Source organism: Lagopus muta, chromosome 2, assembly GCF_023343835.1.
Source record: "Lagopus muta isolate bLagMut1 chromosome 2, bLagMut1 primary, whole genome shotgun sequence".
Classification (NCBI taxonomy): domain Eukaryota; kingdom Metazoa; phylum Chordata; class Aves; order Galliformes; family Phasianidae; genus Lagopus; species Lagopus muta.
In genome coordinates, this window is record NC_064434.1 from 79,288,483 (window position 1) to 79,300,599 (window position 12,117).

Sequence of the window (12,117 nt, forward strand, 5' to 3'; positions counted from 1 at the left end):
TTCCATTGACTGCATGCTTTTACCTTCTAACACCTGAATATATTTAAATATGTGGCCAAGCTGTAGGGAATTAGGCTCCAAAATCTCACTTATATTTCAGAAATATATGGCCACGTATCTCCCTGGAAAATTCCATTAGAATCTGTCTTTTTTTTTTTTTTTTTTTTTACTTCAGATTTGCACTTTCATTTGTCCTACATTTAGGAACATGGGGATAAGGATGCTTTTGTTTTCCATTTTGTTGACTCAGTTTGGACTGATAGCCCCCAACCCAGAAGAGGTATCCCTGTGTGACCAGGCAATGTCTGGCACAATGGGGCTGTGCTGCAAAAATAGTAGGCACCAAAATAAAAATTATCTGCAGTGTTATTAAGGCACTCATCATTCTACTATGTAAACATAAGAGGTAGTGATGTTGCCCTTTAAATATGCCTAATCTCCGAAAGCGTGATTGTTCCCTTATTTTGTGTGATGAGTGGAGAGACCAAGTCTTAAAGATGTTAAGAACACCACTGTGCTTTAAAATGTTCTCTTCCTGACAGGAAGACTGAATTTAAATGCAGCAGATCATAAAGTCAGGTGCAAAATTGAAGCAATCAACAGAGATCTGTTTAACTTTCCATTCGTACTGCCCCTGCTGTTGATTAAGACTTATCTACTGTTGGGCGTTAGTCATTTAGAAGGGGGAAAAAAGAAGTTATGGAACACATAGCGCCACGTTCCAGTCAAGCGTTTTAGCAAAGGCTGCTATTATGAAAAGGATTTTCTAATAGGGGGAATAATGATCTTCAGATTCTGACCTCCTGGCACAGCAGTGAGATTTATCAGGAGGGGCATGTGACTAGTTAAGACACACAGCCCCAGCTTGAAGGAAACAGCTGCTCATTTCATGCTTTAGCACTTGGCAGCTGGACAAGGAAGGGTGATGTTTGTGTTGAATACCTCTGCAGAACCAAGTACAGTAAGTGATTTTCCCTGTTTTTATTTTTTTCTAAGCTACCACTGCTTTCCTATTTTCATCTGAGACCTTTTGTGAAAACACTTAAGAGAGAGGCGTGTTTTTTGTCGCCTCATTGATAAGCAGTCATTCATGCTCTAAACGTCTATTTTTTTTTGATCTGTGATTAACGATTGTATTGTTTTTGCTGTTGCAGGAACAAGACAGGTACTGTGTTTTCTCCTCATGCTAGTTGGGGAGGGAAAATTGTGTTTATTTACACAGATGATGTTATGAAGAGGTTGTTAATATCAATGTTAATTTTCCTTTCTTTGTAGAGCTAGTGAATAGGTAAAGATGCCAGTTGGGAATACAGCAATTTCAGCATTTGGCTTAAAAATAGTCATGTAAGGAATTGACAAATGTACTCGACTGAAATAGTGTGATCAACCTGAAGAAAGCTGCTTGTGACTGGCAAGTTTTGGGGGTTGAAAGACAAATGTTTTTTTTGAAAGAGAAAGGTAGTAGCAGAGAAATACAGGAGAAAAGTGAAGATGCACTGATTAAGATACAATTGATTGTTGATAATAACTCATAACTGGCTTGTGAAGATTAAAAAATCCTCCCTAAAAACAGGGAGTGAGTCTCCTAAATATCTCCAGGTTTTTAATTCACTTTATTTTTAGATGTTTGCATTTTTTATGCTTTTGCTTCATGAATGATTGATTTCCCCATCTGATAAATTTTGAAAGCTCTGAAGTTTTGCTTAAAAATACAAGAATTGCAGGATTCGTAAAGGAACTTTTGATCAATTATTTATATAGAGATGAGTTATTGTGGAGAGGTTTTTCATTTTGGTGTGGGTTTTTGTTTTTTTGAGTAAGACTGAGAAAGAATTGGAACAAATGAACAGGTAGTGGGGCATCAGGTATGTGATAAGGCTGAGGGTTGCCAGGTGCTTTGGGGAAGGCTGGGAGAAGGGAGACTAGTGGGATCCTGTTGAGGAAGGGAAGACCTACATTTCAGAATGGGATCAAGAGTAAACACTGGAACTCTAGTTTAGTGAATCATGTTGTCTGTCCTTTAAAGATGAGCAGAATAATCCTCATTCGCTTCTCACGCAAAAAGAGAACTTTCATTTTTTATTTCTCCCTAACGGCTTCTAATTCTCCTCTAAACCATAGTTTATGGCTTTACTGTTTAACTGGAAATTGTATAGGAAAATGTCAATCAGTTGCAATTGTTCACAAAACCAGAAGTCTGCCTGGCTTCCTGCCTGTTCTTGTATCAGAGGGTAGTCTGCCTTTGAACCTTGAGCTGGAGTACTACAGACTGTGGTTACACTGCAGCCTTCCCACACAAATGGCACGCAAAGACAGGAGTGCTGCAGGCTATGGGGCTCTGAGGTGCCTCCTGGCTTTGCACTCAGGAGCCTGTAGTCCTCTAGGGATGCTGGCTACAGCGGCGTCTCATGGACCTGTCTGTTGTGATGGACCATGCTTTGAACATAAGCTAAACCCCAAATCCACCAGAAAAATAGTAGCTCAGTAGTGCTGCTCCTGTTTTCCTTCTTCTCTAGAACAACCACTGTGCCAGGGTTGGTGCAAAAGACTGATGTAAAGCCATATGGTCCTGCGACAGCTGCATCACAAACCTGCTGCATGTATATGTTGTGCAGCTGATTTTATTATCAGGCATCACTGGGAAGTGAGCAAAGCATAAGAGGAAACTACTGAAGATTTTATGGTAAAAATTCTATAACTGCACCACTGAGCTCACTTCAGGTAGTATAAGGTACGTCTTGAAACACACTGTCAAAGCTAACACTGAATTATCTCAAAGAAACAGTGAGGAAAGCTCAGTTTTGTGCCTCTATGCTATTGGTTTTTAAGGTTATTTACAATAAAGGAAAATAACCTCTGAGATCTGCAAAATTGAAGGTAAACAACCCTGCTGTATTTACAGTGCCCAGCTATCATTATTATATCTTATTTTGAATGAAATTCAAGGGTAACAGCTAACCCTTTAAACCCTCTGTTCACAAAGTAAAGAAAGCTTGATCAGCATTACAAGATTCTCAAGGCTGCAGTTGTTTCTGTCCTTATCAGCCCACTTTTTTAGCAATAGTTACTGTTAAACACAGAGTGTGCATATTGCAGTCTTCAAGCTTTTCTCACTTTATGGCTTTTCTGATGAATTCCAGCTGCAACTTCTGTTACTGGAGTACCCATCTTAGGATGCTGTTGGGGCACGTACTGATTTTACACTGGAGTGAAAGACATAGCCGCTGTACTACCACTCTTTTATAACTTTTATAACTTAGTATAATGATCTCCCAGAAACACATGTGCTCAGCTTTTTGAATATCACACTCGCACCCCCAAATTATGCTTGTGTTAGTCAAGGCAGTTCTGCATAGGCATGATATAGCACACAGATTGGATTTCTGCATCCTTTGTTATGGGAAGTGCCCAGCCTTTGCATTTGCCTTTGACAGATCTAGACTGACTACTGACATAGGTACGTATCTAGAAAGTCTGATACCTAGCAGAAATCTTCATCCTGGATGATTTTTTTTTTTTTTAATTACACAGTAGAGGAGATTTGATAACAGCCTGAGTATTTCTGTACCTCTGCAGAAGTTCAGTGCATATGCATATCACTTAGAGCCTTTTTCAAGATTCCCATTAAATTCTTTTCCTTTACTCCAAGGAAATTATTAGAGCAGTTCTCTGAATGGGCATGTTTGTGCTCTACAAGAAAACATCTAGAGTAACCACAGTTTTGCCAGCTCCTCGCTGTAGTTGAAAATGCTATTATGCACAGGAGCCACTCCCAGGATGTTCCTGAATAAAGAGAGGAAACTACCTTTAAAAATACTGTAGGGGTATTTGTGGTTTTCTTTTTTGCTAAGCTGTCTGAGTCTGATTATGCAACGTTTTTATAGGTACTCCAAACGTCTTCCAAAGAATGCTTTCTGTTAACATGTTTGTAGTGCAATTGCTTTTCATTGCTGGAGTTGATAGAAATGTTTTCATGTTGACCCTCTCTTTTAATTCACGAATGGCAGTATCTAGTTCCCAAGCATTTGAATCAAAAAGCTGATAGAAAAATCCCAGGTCTTCAGATTTTTCTGATCATTGGTCTTCAGTGTGGGTTTTCTATTCAATGTGAATAGTCAATGCAGTGTTACTTTTTCAATTGCTTACTGGAATGGCCTGTCTGAAAGCCACCTGATTACCAGATCAGAAGCACTGAGGCAGGGGCAAATTTTTTTCTTGCAGCGAAGTTAAAAGAACGTCAGCTATAAGCAAGATCAACACACTGACTTGGCAAGTCCAGTTCAGATACAGGGGCCATTCTGAAAACACATGGATATTCGCTGACCAGAAGTCATGAGTGGTCCCATCAGAAGGTTTGCCTTACAATAAGTGTGTATGTGGTCAGGATCACAGCGTGGGTGTGTGGAAATACCCACACAACTGATGTTTACTGCTCAGCAGAAAATTCGGTCTCCCCTGAGAATTACTTGGGTTGTTTTGGTGGCCATCTGCTGTCTCACTCTGAGTAGCCGCTCCCCTTGCTGCTGTGTCCTCTGACCGCATTCAAATAGGTGAAATGGTTTGACTCTCTCTGCACTGTATTCTCACACCTGTGATTAGTGCATATTATCTTTATTAATGATCTGGAATTTCTCCGGCTAGTGAGGAAGGCTTCAGTAGCTGAAGAATAACACCAGACCTACTAAACTGTGCAAAATTAGTGAAACTTGAGCTATTCCTGTTCAGATACCTAATATATTTAGTTCCTGCAAACAGAAAATAACCATATCATCTAAAATTAATTGGTGACTCAACAGTACATCTGCTTTAGTCTACCACCCAGGTTGTACCAAGCTTAGTATATAACAGTAGATACATACTATACTACATGTTATGTTAAATATAATTGCATTTCCATATACAACTCCATCAGTCACTGTTAAAACTGCTTCTCTTTCAGCCTTTACTATGGAAACAGGTGTTTCACTCTGAGTGGCGGTGGGCTTGTGCAGGAGAACCTGAAGTATGGGAAATGTGTGCAGGAAAAGGCTCTTCTTGATGAACAAGAATTTTCCATTCCTATTGATGTGTATTCTGCTTACTGTACCTGAAGGTTGTTGATGATTCCCAAGTAGAAAACAGCCTTAGGGTCCATTATTTGAGTAAATAGTAGATGATACAGTAAAGCAGATTGAATTTGACTTAGAGTGGGCACATTTGCATGCTTGCTTACACACATTGATTCCTTTGATAAATGACTCAAGGTTGCATATTTTCTTTGTTGTGATGCTACATTCTTCTTTGTAATCTTTGAAAAGGCTTAATATTTCTCCAGCACAGGCTCTGGTCTCACCAAATTTAATCTCCTCAGTCTGAAATATTGTTATTATAGATGGGCTTCCATTCATAACTCATCATTTAATTAGCTCAGCCCAGTCCATAATCTGGTTCATATAACATGCATCAGTGAACTCCTTTTTTGCAGCAACTCAGTGTTTGAACCCAGAGCTTGCTCAGAAATTTCTGGTTTTGCTAGTGGGAAGGCAGACAAGCAGTTTGTGCACATGATATTATGATGTAATAGATTGCCAGTGGTGCAAATTGCATCATAAAATCTTTGCTGGATTAGAGCTTGAGTCAGTTTACCAGCTGTTTTTTTTTTTCTTCTGTTCAAATCAGAATAGCCCTGACTTTCTGGTTTTATCACACTGTTCATGAAATATCTTCCTTAAAACACTCAAAAAAGTCTCATCTGTTAAAGATGTCTTGCCTACTTTAGCTTGCTTACTCATGCTCTACTTTACCAAACGCATGAGCATGTACTTCCTGGAACAGATGCCACCCTTCCTAAAACACTTGGTTTCCAGGCTCTGCCCTTATGACTGTCCATATATTTTTATCTCAACTAGGCAGTGGAACAAGAACTAGAATTTGCAATATTTTTTTTCTCTTCTAGAACAAGTATTCTTTAATTAGTCACCCTCTTACTTGCTTTCTCTCTAAAGCCCAAAGATATTTCATTTAATATGGAATTTTGTTTGTTAATGTTCTGGGGCAGGAAGAACCTACTCTGGCAAATCCACTCTGTTGTCTCAGCCAAGTGGGGGACTACAATCCTTCCACTAAAAACAGTAACAGATCTTGTGTCTTTCACAGTTTTAATGTGTTCAGAGGTCTTAGAGAGCTTCAGCATTGCTGCTGTGCCTGTTCAGTATGGGAAGGGCATTCTAGGTGTGACCAGTGTTACCTAATATTGGCAAGGCAGAGAAGTTTCTGGTGTACAAATCCTGAAAAGATTTAAAATGATGTCCCAGTTGGGGAGCTGCTTGGTTTTACTGACTCTGATATGTTTCTCAAGGCCATAGATAAGCATTTGGTATTTTTAACACTGAAAAAGCAGAAAGAGGCCAGAAGTTCTATGGAGTGGGAAGGAGAATGAGAAGGCAGAGGTGAGAGGAGGTGAGAAGGCAGAGACCAGGCTGAGAATTATGGTCCTGGAAGTGAGAGGGAGCATGGATTTGGGCTCTGCATCCCTTTTCCAGTTCAGTCTTCTTTTGGAATTCCTGGTGAGATGTGTTCCTCTGAAGTCCATAGTAGCAGTGTGATCTGTGGCTTCAAGAGGGGTGATAATTGTCTAGCTGCAATCCTGGGTTAAATATTCCTTGTTATAATAAATAGTTAATTACCAAAAGGAACTTAGCGTACTGAAGTTAAAAGGTACTTGTTGAATGTGTTACTTATTAAAGCTGGATTTGTAAGATGCTTTTTACTCTTTTTTAATTTGAGACAGGTATGAGCTTGTTTGTGTTTCAGGCCTTTTGATCAGAAATGCCTGTGTTGCTTTTTTTTTTTTTTTTTTTTTTTTTTTTAAATAAAATATTTAACTTGTTGGCTGCAAATTGTCCTGTTAGGAATGTGCATGGTTATTAACAAAACCCACTGTTCCAAAAGCATAGCTGTCGCCATTAACTGTAGTGATGCTGTTCTCATATCCTGTGCTCTGTGGATTTCTTCTGGTATCATAAAGAGTTTGAGAAGTTTGTTGCATGTCTTCATAGGATCATGCTAACCAGTGTGTTTCTCATTAAGGAAACAGTGTTTAGTCAGTCATCTGCTCATTGCTTTGTTACCTCTGAAAATAAGTTCCAAGTCTAATCAGACACACTAGGAAGTGACAATAGTCTCTTCTCTGCCCTTCTCTGTCAGAGGCTTACTAATATTAAAACCTCTGAACTACTTTAACACTATATGTTTGTGTTTAAATTATTCTCTCTGCACCATTAAGAAGTCAGAAGCCTGCCACTGTTTCACTTCTGCCACTTCTTCCCAGGAGAAACTTACAGAAAATGCCTAGATGTAGGGAACCACTTGTGTATTTAGCTGTCCAGCATCTGCTGACAGCTCGCCAAAGGAAGGTGCTGTATCCCTCCTGACCTCCAGGCTGTGTTTTTATTCCACCAGCTTTTCACACGCCTGCTTCATTGTGAGCTTTGAGTTGTCATCAACTTTTGTGGGTGCAGAGCCACAGCATTGTAGCAGGCAGGCATCCCCAGTTCACGTGAGCATGGAACAGACAGCAATTTGCATGAGTTCCTGGGATTGTGCACTTACTGACTGCTGTCATGTGTGTCTGTTACTGTTTTCTTGTGTGCCATTTTGATTTGCTTTTTTTCTTCAAAGAGCAATTGCTCTTAAATAAATGGGATGCTGCCATTAGGGAATGAGAAGATTTACTGACTGTTAGCAACCGGTTCAGTCTTCTCTTCTTGTCTGGGACCTGTTAGCATATCTGTGGGGAAATAGCAGTTACATGTGAACTACTCTCTACATCAAAGGCAAAAGGAAAGGATGATTTCAGCATAAGATCATTGTAACAGCCAAATGATAAAAGGGAGCCAGAGTCCTGTCCTGCCCCTCTGTCCTCATAACTGTCTTGCTCCATCTCAGTCATCCAGTTTCCTTTTACTTAAGTCCCTGAACGCCTCTTCCTGCCTTTATTTTTTTTGCCAGCTGCTACCTTCAATTTAGCACACTAGTAAGTACTTTCCCAGGCCATGTGGTCAAGATATTTCTGAAGTTGCCCCGTATTTTCACTGTGTTCACAGGAGGAGATCACTCCTCACACTGGGATGAGCACAGGTTGTGAATTTGCAGGGAGAAATGTGATGTATGGGATAACGGTGCTCAAGAGATAAAAATAAAGGCATGCTTAGCATCTCTTCATAAGGCGTTGGCCTTGTTTTTATTAGATGTAAAGTAACTGCAGTTGTTCTTCAGCTAGGAAAATGCCAGAAACAAGAAGAGGGAAAAATCAGGTACAATCATTGATGCTGGGAAAGATGGGAGACAGGTGGGTGTAGAAGTTTCCCTGTACTGGTATCTGTGATTACAGATTTCTTCTCTTGATATCAATGTTGCTGCAGAGATGGAAGAGGGGAGAGAGAATATGTTTGAACATCTTGCTTTCCAGGGCACTTAGCAATAATCTCTTTGTCTGAGTGACCACTGCAACTCTGCTGAGATTTACATGCTTGAGATACTCCATAAATGGCTGTAATTCTTTTGGCATCATTATAATGTATGAGCATTATGTGTGTGTGTGTATATGTATATATATACACACAATCTGCAATGCAGCTGTCAGTGTGGGCTTTAGAATGTTTTGAGCCAGGAACAGATAGTCCATCTACAGTGGGAAAGAAAATAACTGGAAGTTACTAAATTTGGTGTAGGGAGAAAGCTTATTCGAAAGGACAAAAAAAAAAAGGCTTTGGAAACCATGGGTTTGTCAGACAAAAATTTTGATACCAAATTGACTGACTTATATTCAAAGTTAAAGCTTCTTATAGTTCCCTTTGCTTTAACATTGTTTGAATGCTAGCCTGAAACTGGGAGTAGTGTTGACTCTTAAACCTGTCATAAATCTTGGAAGATATAACAGCTTCATAAAAGACACTGCTCAGGGACTGTACTACTGTATGAGAATTTTGACTTACTTAAAAATAAGAAAAAATTATCTAGTGAGGGAAAAAGGAAATCTCCACACTGAATATAACAGAAGACATAGGAAAATAGGACCTAGGATTTCTTAGTGAGCTATTTAATAGGTCTGTCTGATTTTCTAGCTTGGTTTTAAGAGAATAAAACTGGCAGTAGTAAATAATGGTAAAATATTAAAGTATTTTGTTACAGATAAATGGAAATGAATACTGACCCTTTATCTTTCAAAACTGAAGATATGATTATTTTCTTGTATGTGTTTTAAAATAGCTTAAAATAAATGTTTTCTCTTGGGAAAAGAAAAACCAGTCTGCTAAAAGCGTACAACAGTGTGATCAGTCAAGAATATAGGCTTCCTTTTCTCCCCCCTGTCTTGTCTAGGTTAATAAAACAAGCTTATTCACAAAAGGCTGTCAAAAGTTGTAAGCAAGTCTGTCAGTAATAAAGGTAATTGCTAAGAGTTTTTCTTGAGGCATACAAGTAAAAACATAACTTGTAAGAAGTACTGATAGTGTACTGATTCAGTTTCTGAGAAGAAAAAAAAAAGGATATAGAAGCATATGGATTCTTAGTGCTGTTAGCTCTCCCCTCTTGATGAGTTATGCTTTGGTGGTGGAGATCTCTAACATGTCTGGAGGGCAAATATTCTCAGAAAATCTCTGTCCCCTCGTGTCATGCACATTAATGAAATGTCTGATATTTGAAATTTTATTTTTGCTTTACTGGGTACAGCAGAACACCTTTTAATGGCTATCTACTGAGAAGTGTGGCTAGAAGTTTTCTTCATTTTGAAGGTGAAATAAAGTCCACTTTTGGATCTTTCTTTGAACCCAATGCCTTCCTGGGCAATTGTAGTACCTTGACCAATGGAGAGGGGAAATAAGGTAGTATTCCAGCACATTAAATAATTCAAGGATGCACATTCAGATTTTACTGCCGTTATAAGCTGGACTTACAGCTACAGAGACAAAGGCCAACACAGTAAATTGCAGAAGCAAATAGAGAAGTGAATGGGAAAAAGCCCAAGTATGGTAGATAATTGTATACTAGATAACATTGCATAACACTAAAATTGCAATTGAGAATGAAATCTTTGTTTTTAGAAATCCAGCTATCAATTTACCCATTATTTTACAGAGCTTATATATGAAGAAACCTATTTTTATTTCTGTTATGTCAGAATCTTGGTTACATTTCCCAGTAAGAGGTAAGAATGCTAAACAAAATGATGTCTAAGCAGCTTGGGTCTTGATCAAGTGACTTTCTGATTACTGAAAGTATTTGGTCCTGTGACTATCCATTAGCATTCCTCGTGATTTCTGTAAGCTTCTCTTTTGTTTTAGGTCAGTATGTATTGTACTCCGTACTCTAATTTATGAATGTCTACAAGGTATTACGTGGCTCTGAACTAATCGTTTGGTAACGCATATGAGCAGATCTATATTGCCACTTGGTTTCTCAACTATGGTCCAATTCATTCAACCCCTGTTCCTTCAGAAAGCCTCCAAATTGTTTATAACACCTATCTGTGTTAATTAAGTGGCATGCAATGACTTGAAAGTAGTTAGCCCAAAGGACTCTTCTCTCAGAACTGAACACAATGAAATACATTTCACAATTTTTAACTTGCTTGCTCTTATCTTAGGGCTGCAAAAGCTCATCCCTTAGAGGCTGTGTTAGATGCCAATGGAAAGGCTTGGCAGCAGGGGGGGCTGCAGATGGGATCTCTGTGGGAGGAAGAGGCCAGAGGCTGCCCTGTGCCAGACATAGCTGTTCCAGCCAGGACATACTCTGGGCCACAGCTGAGCCCATCAGCCAGGCTCTTGGTGGAAAAAGTCTGAGCAGGGACAGAAAACATGAAGAGGAGGAAAGAACAGAGAGAATAGCAAGGTTAGAGAACTGGAAGATGCTCTGTGGCAGAGCAGGTACATCCCTGAAAGAACTGAGACCATGGATAAGCTCATGATGGAGCCGGTACTCTTGTGAAGGGGCTACAGCCAATAAAAGAGCCACAGTGGAGCATAAGACAAGAGTGAAAGAGAAAAAGCAGCAGGTAGAAACTGTTCTGCATTGATCCTGACTTCCCACGCTGTTCAGTATCTCACTGAAAGCACTAATCTGAAAGTGTAATCTGCACAGCAGGGAATGGAGTGCAAGTGGATATGGGTGCCTGGCTGCTAGCTGGGGACAGTTTGGCTAGTTTGCAGTAGGTGAATGAAGTGGAGAAGTTGACTCTTTATCCTGCAGAGCTCATAGAGGCATAGAATCACTAACATCCCCTGTGCAGTGGATGTCTCTTGTTAATATGAGGTTTGGCTCTAGCTACTCATCAGCAGTATGCATTTAGTCATGTCCCGTCCTCTCTTCCTTTGAAAGGTGGAGTAAACATTCTGTTTAGTGTATTTTGAAGTTCCACTTTGATCCAGAAAAAGTGAATTAAAGTAATAAGGCGAAGGCGATTATCAAGGATCTCCTGGTTAATTGGACTACTACTGTCTGAAGGTGTGTAGCAAAGGTGAATAAATACTGGTGAATCACAGTGGAAGATCCCAGGACTTTCAGATTTGCTTTTCTTTCCTCTCCTGCTCCCAGCAAGGCTCATATCCTGCATGCAAGGGGCAGTGCAACAATCTTCCCCTTGTTCTGTGTTTCCACGCCACATGACAAATGTCATTGGTAAGCCAATGTGCCATTCTGAAGCATGTGATGCTTGAAGTCATGGACTGTGACAGAAACAGTGGCATTAGGATGCCTGACAGCCCACACTGTCACTGTGCTTTCCTGCTTAGAACAATTTTTGCATGTGTCAGCTGGAGAAACTTGACCAAGAATGTCACTTCCTTAGAGTTTTCTAGACATGGAGTTGCACGTACTGTAATAAATAAACCAGTACTGATAACCTACAAGAAATATTTAATTGCTTGTGCGGTAGCATAAACTTAAGGAACCATGCATTAGGCAACATGTGTCAATTTGAGCCCAGACAGATGTCTGGACTGCACCAGTGTAGGCAAAGGTGTAGCCTTATGTGTCCCATTTTGGATTCCTATTATGGTATTTGCACTAATCTATTGGAGACTAATAGCAAGAAAGGCCTCCTACTGAGATCCTCCACTCCATCTAAAGGATGGTAGATGA

General features: G+C 39.7%; 1 protein-coding gene across 7 annotated transcripts in view; it reads left to right on the forward strand.

Annotated features, from left to right (window-relative positions):
* The window catches only part of RASGRP3 (RAS guanyl releasing protein 3), a 50,551-nt gene that overhangs the window by 10,512 nt on the left and 27,922 nt on the right, over positions 1-12,117 (forward strand). For 2 of the 7 annotated variants that reach the window (XM_048937570.1, XM_048937571.1), the window contains exon 1: positions 611-961. The exons of 3 other annotated variants lie outside the window; for them this stretch is intronic. The gene's annotated coding sequence lies outside the window, so the exon portion shown is untranslated. Of the gene's footprint in view, positions 1-610; positions 962-1,093; positions 1,166-12,117 lie in introns of those variants that run through there. 2 more of the 7 variants (XM_048937565.1, XM_048937569.1) reach the window with 2 other exon arrangements.